Here is a 14,208-nt window from a genome sequence, read left to right on the forward strand (position 1 = left end):
CCTCCCAGGTTCAAACAATTCTCCTGCCTCGGCCTCCTGAGTAGCTGGGACTACAGGCGAATGCCACCATGCTGGGCTAATTTTTGAGTTTTCAATGGAGACGGAGTTTCGCCATGTTGGCCGACTTGTCTTGAACTCCTGACCTCAAGTGATCTGCCTGTCTCAGTCTCCCAAAGTGCTAGGATTACAGGCGTGAGCCACCGTGCCTAAGGGCCCACTTTAAAAGAATCTGAAGACAAAAACTCAAACTTACAAAGTGAATCAATTGGTTGTTTGGAGTGAGTTTTGCTTTAAAGAAACAGTCTGCACTATATGAAGTACTTTATCGTAGGTCTATTTTAAATAGCTTACTTCCAAGTTTCACAAGAATAGCAGTTTTTCTCTTTTGTTCTCTGTGTATCCCTGGTATTTACTCATATCTTATGCATCATAGTAGACATTCAAGAATTATTTGTTTAATGTAATGCAGGAGTTGGCAAACTATGACCTAAGGACCAATTTTTTTAAATTATTTATTTATTTTTTCTTTTTCAAAAGATCATTTTGTCCCCAAGTAAGCCTTGGGACAAAATTTAGTCTACCACCTGTTTTTGCAAATAATGTTTCATTGGAATATAGCCTCACCCATTTGTGTATCATCTACAGCTGCTTTTATGCTACAATGGCAGAGCTGAGTAGATGGGATAGAGATTGTATGGTACAAAAGGTATAAAATCTTTACTATCTGACCCTTTGTAGAAAAAGTCTGCTGACCTCTTGTTTAAAGGATAAAGTAGGTCCTTTCTTAGTGTGTTTAAAACAGGATTCTATTTGTGAAAATTTGATTGCCACACAACTTTTCAGGTACGTATAGTACATTTGAACTATATTACTGCCTAGGTATACAGGGCAGAAGTCTGAGACCATGGCACAGACAACTCAGACTCCCCCGAACCTGTATGCCAGTCAAAAACCTTCTTAATATGGCCTCATGGTTAAAGTGGTGGTATTTGTAAAGCCTAACTGCTTCTTGGTAACTGTTGGATTTTTTTTTTTTTCTTTTTCTTGAAAAAAATAATCTAACCTGGATTTAGGCCATAAACCTCTATGTTTGATTCGCAGTGGCTCTCTTTTGGAAAGACACCACAAGACTGCAATCATAAGGTGAGGAGTGCAGAGAAACTAAGTGATTAGAGTTATGAACTTCTGTTGGATTCACTGTCATTAGGTAGAATTGCACCTATGGGCTTGTGAAATGGCTAAAATTAGCTGAGACAAGCAACATCCCCCTAGGTGCAAAACAAATCGGAGAGATTTTAAAAGACACGTGACTGGCCAGGTGCAGTGGCTCACGCCTGTAATCCCAGCACTTTGGGAGGCCAAGGCGGGCGGATCACGAGGTCAGGAGATCGAGGCCATCCTGGCGAACATGGTGAAACCCCGTTTCTACTAAAAATACAAAAAATTAGCCGCGCATGGTGGAGGGTGCCTGTAGTCCCAGCTACTCAGGAGGCTGAGGCAGGAGAATGGCGTGAACCCAGGAGGCGGAGCTTTCAGTGAGCCGAGATCGCGCCACTGCACTCCAGCCTGGGTGACAGAGAGAGACTCCGTCTCAAAAAAAAAAAAAAAAAAAAAAAAAAAAGACACGTGATTTAGCTTGTCCCATCATTACAATTATCTGACATTAATGAAGTAAGAAAAAAAGGAGGTCGGACATTTGTACCAGTCTCTGGATCCTCCTTTTCTGTTTTAAGACACTTGGTCTGCACCAGTTACAATGCCACACTTTGGACTATAGGCTCAAGGAATACTTCGGAGCAATAATCCAACTGAAGGGGACATATCCCATCTTCTCCATTTTTCAGGGCCTTCTCTGGGCATTTGAAAACACTTTCCAAGTCAAATAAAGAGTGAAAATTTTGTGCATTGATAATAATTTGTGTCCTCATTTCTATCTAATCTTGTTTTGAAAGCTTGGTTAGAAAATTGTAAGCCTGATTCACAAAAATTGGTATGTTTTGTGCACTGAGCTAAATACCCGTTTAAGAAAGCTATAATTATAAACTCCCATGAATTAAGCAAGTGTTCAAGGAAAAATCCCAAATTATATCTATCTACCAACACAGATCTCCTAAACTGCTAACAGATTGTCACTTCATGGGTGAGTAACTGGGTCATGTCTCTTTAAATTCTCTTGTTTATCATTTAAGTGGACTATCATTTTGATTGTATCTCTTTCCTTTAGTTGTGAAGATGTAAAAGAACAAAGCCAAGACACAATATTTTGGTACAGCATGTGCTGGTTTGTTCTGGGGATTTCCACAGGGGTGCTTACTCTCTGGGTGGGGCAGGAGATGCTGAAAAGACCTCAGAGAGAAGCCTAAAGTGTGGGGAGCTCAAAGAAAAATGACATGCATCACCAGTCCTTCTAGAGATTGTTGGGGAACAACAGTGCCTTTTCTCTTTCCTCACTCAGGTCTTGCTAGTCCTTTGGAGACTTAGAAAAGCTGAGGAAGAACCACCTAGCTCACCCTATCCCCCAGGTAACACACATTTACTGTATTACTTTGTCATTACTTTTGTGAGACAAGCACAGAAAGAAGAAAGGAGGATGAGGAAGACTATTTGGGGGCACTCAGGCCTCCAAATGTGAAATCAGGATGCAAACATTGGGCTGTGGCAGAAGCAAGCAGTTTGGGGTAGCAACTGACTTGGACGTATTTCTTTTCCTCCTCTTCATCCATCACTTCCTTTCATGGCTACATTTTCTCATCTCTCTTTTGTACATTGTCTTCCTTTAGTTTAATGAGTTTGTATAATGTAGTGAATCATTAAAAAGGAAAGCCAGCTGGGTTCAGTGGCTCATGCCTGTAATCCCAACACCTTGGGAAGCTGAGGTGGGCAGATCACTTGAGCTTAGGAGTTCAAGACCAGCCCTGGTAAACATAGTGAGACTCTGACTCTACAGAAAATAGAAAACTTAGCCAGGCGTGGCAGGGCCCACCTGTAGTCCCAGCTACTCAGGGCTGCAGTAAGTAAACCGAGATTGCGCAGTGAACTGAGATTGCACTACTGCACTCTGGCCTGGGTGGCAGAGAAACACCCTGCCTCAAAAAAAAAAAAAAAAAAAAAAAACCATTTGATTCTTTCTCATGCACAACCAAAACACATTAACCTTGTTAAGATTCCTGATACCAACTGACCAAGTTTCCCTTTCTTCCTTTTTCGTGATTGTTCAGGCCATTTGCCCAACAGGCAAAACACAAAAAGACTTTCTTTTATCTTCAGATTGCAATAAGTTCTGTGGTATTCCTATATAACCAGTAGAGTCCTAGCAAGTTCAAAGAACCGACCTTTCAGTGAGATTGAGATCCTAAAATGTTAGAGGGGTGTATGCATTATTTGGTTGTTTGTTGTTTGTTAACTGGATAAAAATCTAGTCCAGGTCTTCCTTTTTTTTTTTTTTTTTCCTAATTAGTAAGGACAAAGATTTTCCTGGGAAAATTATTCAGGCTGAGCATCTTGTCTTATTGCTAATGTTTAGTATCTGGATCCATCCATAAGGAACAGAAATTTTGACTCGATTCTCTACAGAAATTATGAATTTATTTATGAACAGATACCAGTGTATCATGAGAACCCTGAGAAACAAACTGTTTCAAAGACAGAAGCATTCCTCTGACTCAGTTTTTAGATGAAGCTTATAAAATAGTCCTTAAGCATTTAGTAAATTGTCCTAAATGAGGATGATTTAAAAGTCACTCATCTGGGGACTGTATATTGAAGGACAATAAAGTGAAAGAGCAATAATAACAGGCAGTAAATGTTGCAACAGGAATATCCTGGGCAAAATCTGATATTTGAAAAATATTGAAAACACATTCTATGACACATTCTATAAAATCTGTATAAACTGCCCCCATCTACTGTCAACTTACCTTTCTTAATAGGTTTTATCCTTAAGGTGGCAAACAATCCTGGGGACCAGTTTTCTTGTTTAAAAAAAAAATCCAGTCCTGCACAAGAGAGAGGCTGGGGACCTCAAGAGCTGTGGACAAAAAAAAAATAAAATAAAATAAAACATCCAAGAGTGTCAAGAAGGTGCGGACGGCTGTAGGGAAAGCTAATGACACTCTAGTCCTAAAAGAATAGTCTCTAGCATTTGATCAACATATGCTGAGTCAGTCCCTAGGGTTCTGAGGGGGAGTCCCAGTATCTTGAAGTTTCATTTCCAGGAGCATGACATTTTCCTTGTTGTGGCTCTTCTTTCATTTCCCTTTCCTCCTTCCCCCACGTCTTCAGCCTCATGTCTTGCTGCCATTTGTGTTCTTTCTGGGCAGAGTTTGAAATGTCATGCTTTTTTCGCCGTTATGAGATTTTAGTCTCTGTCTCTGGATGCAATAAAAATGGAAACTTTGAGCACCAACCTTTCACTCTTTGCTGATGACATTTCTGCCAGAAAGTGAGTGGTATTTCAAATTCAGGACATGCCCACATTTTGATAAAACCATGAACAAGAGGTCTGACCCTGGGAAGAGTAGGGAGAGTGGTATGCCTTAGGGCAAAGACTGAGTCGCGGTGCCCCTTTGGGCAGTGGGAGCCAGTGTGGTGTCCCCACAGCTCAGTGTCTCCCTCTCAGGCCTTCCCAGCAGACAGACAGTTCACAGCAGCTCATGCTGCCCACTTCAGTGTCAGACACAGTGACCCACTGTGTTCCTGAGAAAAGTCTGGATCAAGCAGATCCAGACTTTGCCCCTGCACACAGTACTTGCCTCAGGGTAAGCTCCTATCCTGCAGAGTGGTTCCTGAGGGACCACAGTTGGTGGCCACACCCTGCAGGTCGTTTCCAAACCCGGACCACTGGGAAAGCTGGCAAGAGTCCTGAATTCTACTCTGAAGCTTCCTCTGCTCTATTAGAACCCAGTCCTCTGTGCAAATTGAGTTCCCAAGAGCAACTCTGCTAGCCTATAATTTCCCAAATTTAATGTGCAAAGTCCCAGCCTGGGCAATATGGTGAAACCCTTTCTCTACCAAAAAAACAAAAAATTAATCAGGTGTGGTGGCATGTACCTGTAAGCTACTCAGGAGGCTGAGGTGGGAGGATCACCTGAGTCTGGGAGGTTGAGGCTGCAGTGAGCCAAGATGGCCCCACTGCACTCCAGCCTGCGTGACAGAGTGAGACCCTGTCTCGAGAAAAAAAAAAAAGTAAAGTCAACCTTAAAAGTGACCCTGAGTGATACTGCTCATGGAATTGTCACAGAGAATTAGCAGATGTTCCTAAAAAAGCAGGAGCAAGGGCTCTGTCTTTGGTCACAATGCATACCCCTGGGCTAAGTGATTAAGATACAATCATTCTTTCCAGATGCTTTCCAAGAAAATGGTAACGTATTGCCAACTTTTGCTTTCACTTTATCGTCAGTCTTAGGAAACTCTGGAATTTAATAAAGAATTTTTTTGTTGTTGTTATATGTGTTAGTTGAGCTATGCTGCCAAAACAGGGAGACCCAGAAACACAGTGGCTCTAGCAAGGATGAAAATTTATTGCTCTCTCAATTAGTGGATTATCCACAGCAGGCAGGCAGCTCTGTGAGCTCATACAATTAGGAACCCGGTCTATCTTTCATTTCCTAGGTGGCTGCCCATGTCTACCTATTGGATTTGATGTTAGCTTACCAGCACTATGATCCCATTTCATCTCTGGGAGAGTAGATAAAAAGGAGGAAGTGACGGGGTTCCTTTTTAAGGACATGATCTGAAAGTTACTTCTGCTGATAACATTTTGGCCAGAAAGTAGTCACCATGGGCACTTTAGCTGCAATGGACAAAGGGTAATGAGTCTGAAGAGGGGGTTGCTATATGCCCAACTAAAATTGGAGGTACTATTAGTTAAAGAAAGAAGGAGAGAATGGATGGGAAGAGAAGCAGCAGCCCCTGAAAGGGTTGTATATTTAGTGGTTATGCAAACTCATGCATCTCAAAGACCATGGGCAGGAATTTAAAGTCTGTATTCCAGTATGACAATTTTTGCTTGGAGCAATGGGTAACTGGTCGGAGAGGGTCAAAGGGTGAATTCAATGGGAGAAGGAGAAACATGGTTTAATATTTTCTAATATCACTTGCCATATTTGCTATCTTCTTGATTAAAGCAGACAGTGAAGAAAACTCACATGCACCCAATACCTGTGTGACAGGCACTGAACCATGTTCATTGGTCACAGAGTAACTCTCTGAAGTAAATGTTATTCTCCCTTTTTGCAGATTAGGACAGTGTAGGTGAGAGGCATTTGCAGGAATAGAATTGGAACCCAAGTGCAATTCTAAGTTCATGCCCTATTTATTAGAATTCAGAGTTTTTTAAGCAGTAGAACTCATTTTCTTTCCAAACAAAATTCTATGCAGAGAACCACAACATAAAACAGATTTAAGCAGAGGGAGGTTGTCGTTCTCCTCACTCAACACTCTCATGTTGGTTCCTTCAGCCCCTCAGGTACAAATTTGTGGTGAGGATAAGAGCAAAGATTTTCTTTTTCTTTTTTTTATTTCCAGCCCCATACGAGTGGTCAAAGGCATATATTTCTTCTTTAGGACTTAGCAATTACCTGAAGCTCTGTTGCTGTAGAAGCCAGACCAGATCAGAGTGTTGTTCTTACTGACATGTCCATCTGTGCTCTAACTTGGGTCCTAAACACAGATTGGAGTAGGAGGGGCAGGAAACCCCTCACAGTAGTGTGCAAAACTTGCTGTCCATTTTTCTAGAGAGATTTGTAGCTTTTCCTGATTCTCATGTGTCTGTGACCTCAAAGATGTTAAGAACAACTGCCTGGCTGTGCAGCTGATCCATCCCCTTCCATCGCCTTCTCACCAGCTCTACCCTCGTTTGAGGCCTGGCGGGTGGCAGCCTTTGGCTTTCTTACTGAAAAATCTTATTGCTGGAGACCCGAAGCATACCAGCAGTCCCAAGGTTCTCCTCGTGACTTCTCTAGAAAGAATCACATCATGTACAAATTACATAGAGCTGGGTTGGGTGCAGTGGCTTACGCCTATAATCCCAGCCGTTTGGGAGGCCAAGGCAGGAGGATCACTTGAGGTCAGGAGTTCAAGACCAGCCTGGCCAACATGGTGAAACCCCATCTCTACTAAAAATACAAAAATTAGCCAGGCAATGGTGGGCGCCTGTAGTCCTAGCTACTCATGAGGCTGAGTCAGAAGAATCGCTTCAACCTGGGAGGTAGAGGTTGCAGTGAATGGAGATCATGCCACTGCACTCCCGCATGGGCTACAGAGTGATACTTCACCTCAAAAAAAATTATACAGGAACTTAATTCTTTTGGATATGTATATCCAGTTGATGGAAAAGCTACTTATTGAAAGACTGTTCTTTCTCCTTTCAGCTGTCTTGCCACTCTTGTCTGAAATCAATTAACCATATTATACGGGTTTTTTTTTTTCAGATTCGCAATTCTATTCCACTCATCTATATATCTATTATTTTTGTGGCACTATGCTGTCCTTATTACTATAACTTTGTAGTAAGTTCTGAAATCGGGAAATTAAGATCTCCAATTTTATTTTTCCCTTTTTTCAAGGTTATTTTACATATTTTAGGTCTATTGCATTTTCATATAAATTTTAGGATTAATTTACTAATTTCCAAAAAAAGGCTGCTGGAATTTGACAAGACTCCATTAAATCTGAAGGTTAATTTTGAGAGCGTTGCCATTATAATATCAAACCTCCTCATTCATTAGCACAGGATATTTTCCATTCTTAAAGTTTTAAAACATTTCTTTCAATAGTGTTTCATAGTTCTCACTTCTTTTGTTAAATGTAGTCCTAAGTATTTATTTTTCTTCTGAATGCTATTGCAAATGGATTTGTCTTCTGAATTTCCTTTTCATATTGTCAGTTGCTTGTTAAAAAATACAGTTGCTTTTAGTATATTTATCTTATATCCTACAATTTTTTGTTCTAATAGTGTTTTAATAGTGTTTTTTCTTGTGGATTTCTTTTTTTTTCCTTGTGGATTCTTGTGAATGTAGACAATTTTCTATATCTAGAATCATGTTTATGCATACGGTGATAGTTTTACTTCTTTCTTCCAGTCTGGAGGCTTTTTACTTCTTTCACTTGGCTAATTGTCCTGGTTAGACTCTCAAGGACAATGTAGAATAGAATTTGTCAGAGTCTTTTTCCTGATTTCTGTGACAAAGTATTTATTTTTTTGCCATTAAACATACCCTTAGCTATGGGGTTTTCTTAGATGTCCTTTATCAGGTTAAAGAATTTCCTTCCTATCCCTTTGTTGCATGCTTTAATTGAAACAGATCCAATAGTGCCATAGACTAGGGGTCCCCAGTTCCTGGGACACAGACTGGTACTGCTCTGTGACCTGTTAGGAGCCAGGACACACAGCAGGAGGTGAGCAGTGGGCAAGTGAGCATTACTGCCTGAGGCCTGACTCCTGTCAGATCAGCGGCAGCCTTAGATTCTTATAGGAGTGTGAACCCTATTGTGAACTGCACATGCGAGGGATCTAGGTTACGTGCTCCCTATGAGAATCTAACTAATTCTGATGATCTGAAGTGGAACAGTTTCATCCCAATATCATCCCCTGCTCCCACTTTATGGAAAAATTGTCGTCCACGAAACTAGTCCCTGATGCCAAAAAGTCTGGGACATCTGCCATAGTCAGTTATTATTTATTTTTATAAAAATAGAAATTGATGCTTTTCTTCTGAAACAGAGCCAGACCGTGAGTTTAGGCCTCTCAAAAGGTATCAAAGACCTGAAACCCACCAGATAATGGCCCCTCATACATCATGATTGCTTCCTTAGCCCTCCTGGGCTCCTGTTTTCCCATACATAGTTACATTTCTTCCCTGCTGCATAGCCCCCTAATTTTAGTCAGTCAGGGAGATGGACTTGAGACTGATTTTCCATCTCCTCATTTGGAGCACCCGATTAAAGCCTTCTTCCTTGGCAATAATTGTTGTCTCAGTAATTGGCTTTCTGTGTAATGAGAACAGTACCTTAACTGAACCCCTGATGCTTTGGTAACAGATTTTAGTTGCCTGACCATGACCGTGTTGCTCATGACTGGGCTGCTGTGTGTCAGCAGTCTCAGAAGGCTTTTTAAGCAGCTGTCTGCTCAATTTTGGCTGGTGATAACTTCCCATTTTTCTCTGGCTTCACTATTGCTGGCCCCAACCATGTTCCTGATTGCCTAGGAAAGACGGCCCTCAAAATATGACATCTGCATCTGGATAGATGAATGTCCTCTGTGGACCCAGACAGCAGGATCTGCTCCACTCAATTAGGGACATTTTTAAAGGAATTTCCATTTGTAGGCTGAACTAATCCAACTGACTAAGAGAGGGATGCACCTTGACTGTTTCAGTATAAAAACTCTTGGGGACTTGTTTGTAACTGCATGTCGTGTGTGTGTCCAGGCAAGTGAGTGTCTTTTGTGGGTCCCAGACAGTGGGACTGGCTCCTTTCAATTTGGGAAATTCCTAAGGAATTTTTGTTTGCAGGTTGATCAAGCCCAACTGATGGAGAAAGGAAGCACCTCGACTGTCTCAGTTTGGACACTTATATGCTTTGGCTGTGTCCCCACCCAAATCTCACCTTGAAAGGTAGTTCCCATAATCCCCAAATGTCATGGGAGGGACCCAGTGGGAGGTAATTTAATCACAGGGATGCTGACCTCCATGCTGTTCTCTTGATAATGAGTTCTTACAAGATCTGATGGTTTTATAAGGGACTTTTTCCCTTTTGCTCAGCAATTCTCCTTGCTGCTGCCATATGAAGAAGGACATGTTTGCTTCCCATTCCACCATGACTGTAAGTTTCCTCAGGCATCTCAGCCATGCTGAACTGTGAGTCTATTAAATCTATTTTCTTTATAAATTACCCAGTTTTGGGTATTTCTGCATAGCAGTGTGAGAATGGACTAATACAGTAAATTGGTACTGCAGAGATTGGGATGCTGCTCTAAGGATACCCCAAAATGTGGAAGCGACTTTAGAACTGGATAGCAGGCAGAGATTGGAACAGTTTGGAGGGCTCAGAAGAAGACAGAAAAATGTGAGAAAATTTGGAACTTACTGGAGACTTGGAGGGCTCAGAAGACAGGAAGATGTGGGAAAGTTTGGAACTTCCTGGAGACTTGTTGAATGGCTTTTACCAAAATGCTGATAGAGATATGAACAATAAAGTCCCAGTTGAGGTTGTCTCAGATGGAGATGAGGAATTTGTTGGAACCAGAATAAAGGTGATTTGTGCTATGCTTTAACAATGAGACTGGTGGCATTTTGCCCCTGCCCTAGAGATCTGTGGAACTACTTTGAAGTTGAGAGAGATTATTTAGGATATCTGGTGAAACAAATTTCTTTTTTTCCTTTTTTTTTTCTTTCTTTTTGAGACAGAGTCTCACTCTATTGCCCAGGCTGGAGTGCAATCACATGATCTTGGCTCACTGCAACCTCCACCTCTCGGGTTCAAGCGATTCTCCTGCCTTAGCCTCCCAAGTAGCTAAGATTACAGGTATATGCCACCATTTCGTATTTTTAGTAGAGAGAGGGTTTCACCATCTTGGTCAGGCTGGTATCAAAATCCTGACTTCATGTGATCCACCCACCTTGGCTTCCCAAAGTGTTGGGATTACAGGCATGAGCCACTGTGCCCAGTCTGGTGGAAGAAATTTCTAAGCAGCAAAGTGTTCAAGCAGAAGCAGAACATAAAAGTTTGGAAAATTTGTGGCATGATGATGCAGTAGAAAAGAAAAACCCACTTCTTGAGAAGAAATTCAAGCCTGCTGCAGAAATTTGCATAAGTAATGAGGAGCCAAATGTTAATTACCAGGACAATGGGGAAAATGTCTCTAGGGCATGTTAGAGACCTTTTGGCAGCCTCTTCCATCATAGGTCCGGACGCCTAGAGGGAAAAAATGGTTTTGTGGGCTGGGTCCAGGGTCCCTCTGCTATGTGCAGCCTTGGCATCTGGTGCCCTGTGTCCCAGCTGTTCTAACTATGACTAAATGGGGTAAAGGTACAGCTTAGGCTGTGGTTTCAGAGGGTGCAAGCCCCAAGCCTTGGCAGTTTCCACATGGTGTTGAGCCTGCAGGTGCATAGAAGTCAAGAATTGAGGTTTGGGAACCTCTATTTAGATTTCAGAGGATGTATAGAAATGCCTGGATGTCCAGGCAGAAGTTTGCTGCAGGGGAGGAGCCCTCACAGAGAACCTCTGCTAGGGCAGTTCAGAAGGGAAATTTGGGGTTAGAACCCCACACAAAGTCCCCACTGGAGCACTGTCTAGTAGAATCGTGAGAAGAGGGCCACCATCCTTCAGACCCAGAATGGTAGATCCACTGGCAGCTTGCAACACACGAGTGGAAAAGCCATGAACACTCAGTGCCAGCCATGAAAGCAGCTGGGAGGGGGGCTGTACCCTGCAAAGCCACAAGGGTGGAGCCACCTAAGGTTATGGGAGCTTACCTCTTGGATCAGCGTGACATTGATGTCAGACATAGAGTCAAATGAGATCATTTGGGAACTTTAAGGTTTAATCTCTGCCCTATTGGATTTTGGACTTGCATGGGGCCTGTAGCCCCTTTGTTTTGGCCAATTTCTCCCATTTGGAATGGGTGTATTTACCTAATGCCTGTACCTCCATTGTATCTAGGAAGTAACTAACTTGCTTTTGATTTTGCAGGCTCATAGGCAAAAGGGACTTGCCTTGTCTCAGATGAGACTTTGGATTTGGACTTTTGGGTTAATGCTGGAATGAGCTAAGACTTTGGGGGACTGTTGGAAAAGCATGATTGTATTTTAAAATGTGAATGCATGAGATTTGGGGGGGGCAAAGGATAGGGTAATATGGTTTGGCTGTGTCTCCATCCAAACCTAATCTTAAATTGTAGTTCCCATAATCCCCATATGTCATGGGAGGGACCAGTGGGAAGTGATTGAATCATGGGGACAGTTACCTCCATGCTGTTCTCATGCTAGCAAGTTCTCATGAGATCTGATGATTTTATAAGGAGTTTTTCACCCTTTGCTAAGCACTTCTTGGTGCCACCCTGTGAAGAAGGATATATTTGCTTCCCCTTCTGCCATGATTGTGAGTTTCCTGAGGCATCCCAGCCATGCTGAACTGTAAGTGAATTAAACCTATTTTCTATATAAATTACCCAGTCTCAGATATTTCTTCACAGCAGTGTGAGAATGGACTAATAGAGACACTCTTGGTGTTTGTTTGTTGCTGCAGCAGTTGGATTGTGTTTTGGTGATTGTGTGTGTTTGATACAGTCATGGAAAATTAGAATTTGGTAAACGGGCTTTCTTTTCATAATACTGTTTGGCTCATGTTTTCTTTGGAATCTGAAGTTTGTTGTTGAATGGGAAAATGAGATGGAGTTCCCATAAAAGAACAAGCTTTTATGTTGCTGTTCTGTTCTAAGCAGGGGTAGATCTCATTAGTAGGTTTCAGGTGGTATTCTTCTGTGGTGCTATTTGGCCCCAGTGCTCTTTAGAGTTGGAGAGATTTGACCTTTAAAAATCAAACTGCTGTGGAAATTGCTTTACCCAAAATTTTAGTTTGCAGCCTTCACTGGATTACCTATCAGAGCTAACAAAGTTCAGCCATGTGAACATGTTTATAGACTGGTGAGTTTGTATTGCTAGCTCACGGGTAGAGTTCCAAGGTAAAAGTTATTGGCTCATTTGTTCATGTGCATGTGTACATGTCTAGATGTGTTTATGTGTATGTATATTTAGTTATATATTGTGTCCACTAAATTGGCTTATAAATAAAATAGTGTTCATAAATTAAGTAAATAAATCCATTTTCAAATTCATGTGTGTTACTAAACAAGCTGTCTTTAAAATTATTGGTAAATTAAAATAGAAATATCTTCAGAATTGTCAGCATATATCTTTGTCTGGGTTTTATGTTTGTCTTTGCTAGATATTTTGAGATATCAAGGTTTGCCACAGATGGTTATAAAACTGTAAACCCAGCCAAACCAAAGTGATCTTTATGTGAATCTTTTGATAAGTTAGCTAATTAATGTTGTTGGTTTAATGAAAACAGCTGAATCTTCTAAGTTATTGGTGAAAATGCCCATGTAGTTAACTTTAAGGTTCTTATTTAGGTGAATACCTGATATTCACAGGTTATCAAATGGTTAACACAAATAAATGATGCATAAATAATCTAGAGAAACTGCTAAAATAAATAAAATGTAAATGAGTGAATGCTATAGGTGAACTTTTTGTGTAATTTTAAATCTTAAAATTATTTTGATGGTCATTAGACCCCTGAGTCTTTTCCAATTAAGAGAGGATTATAATATGGGGAAACGTGTTTCTAAAAATTGCGGAATTGTTCTTAACCATAAAATGCAAATATCTGATAGTTCAGGATTTCTTGCTTCCTAAGGATTCCCTGAAATTTAAGGTTAGTAAGGATAAAAGTTCCAGTTAATATACAATTCTGTATATAAAATGTGCCAAAGAAAATGTGTTCTCAGTGAGAAAAAGAATACTTTTGACTAACTCAGAAGTTATCGTAGGATGAATTCAAATTATAGACTTGAAAAGGTTATTTATAAAACAAGGTAGAAAGAAATCAGTAAGTAGAGGAGAGAGATGTGAAGAAAGTTATGGATATAAAGTTGTATTTTAGTAAGAAAGGTTATCAAGAAAATAGAATAATTTTGTATGAGAAAGGATTTTGTATGGTGAATTTTTGTCTTAAAGTAAAATGACTGATTATTTAAAACAGAAAAGAAAATTTAGGACAAAACAGAAAGTCCAAGCATACCATAGATGGTCTGTGTAAGTCATATATAGTTTCCCCATTTCTCTGTGTGTCTATCTTCATGCACATACAGAGAAAATAGAAAGTTGAAAAAATTTAGATAGTAAAATATTCTTTAAAACCTGATAGAAAATTGGAGAAATTTGGCTAATTAACATTGCTCGCAGTTAAAGCTTTTAGTCTTGATGAAGGTAAATTAAGCAATATTGTAAAGAAATATATTGGTAGTCAATTTTTTGTTAATTAAGTTAAAGCATGAAGCCAGATTTAACATGGAGCCAAATTTCACACACATGCTTGCATTACTTTATTTCACACTGTATTTACTCTTCTGCATAGATAGTGTTGGCACTGAAGTACTTACTGGTCATGTGCCTAAAGTGAATTTCTTAATTGACCAAAATGTAT

Source organism: Rhinopithecus bieti, unplaced genomic scaffold (assembly GCF_001698545.2).
Source record: "Rhinopithecus bieti isolate Rb0 unplaced genomic scaffold, ASM169854v2 scaffold_11655, whole genome shotgun sequence".
NCBI classification, from domain to species: Eukaryota; Metazoa; Chordata; class Mammalia; order Primates; family Cercopithecidae; genus Rhinopithecus; species Rhinopithecus bieti.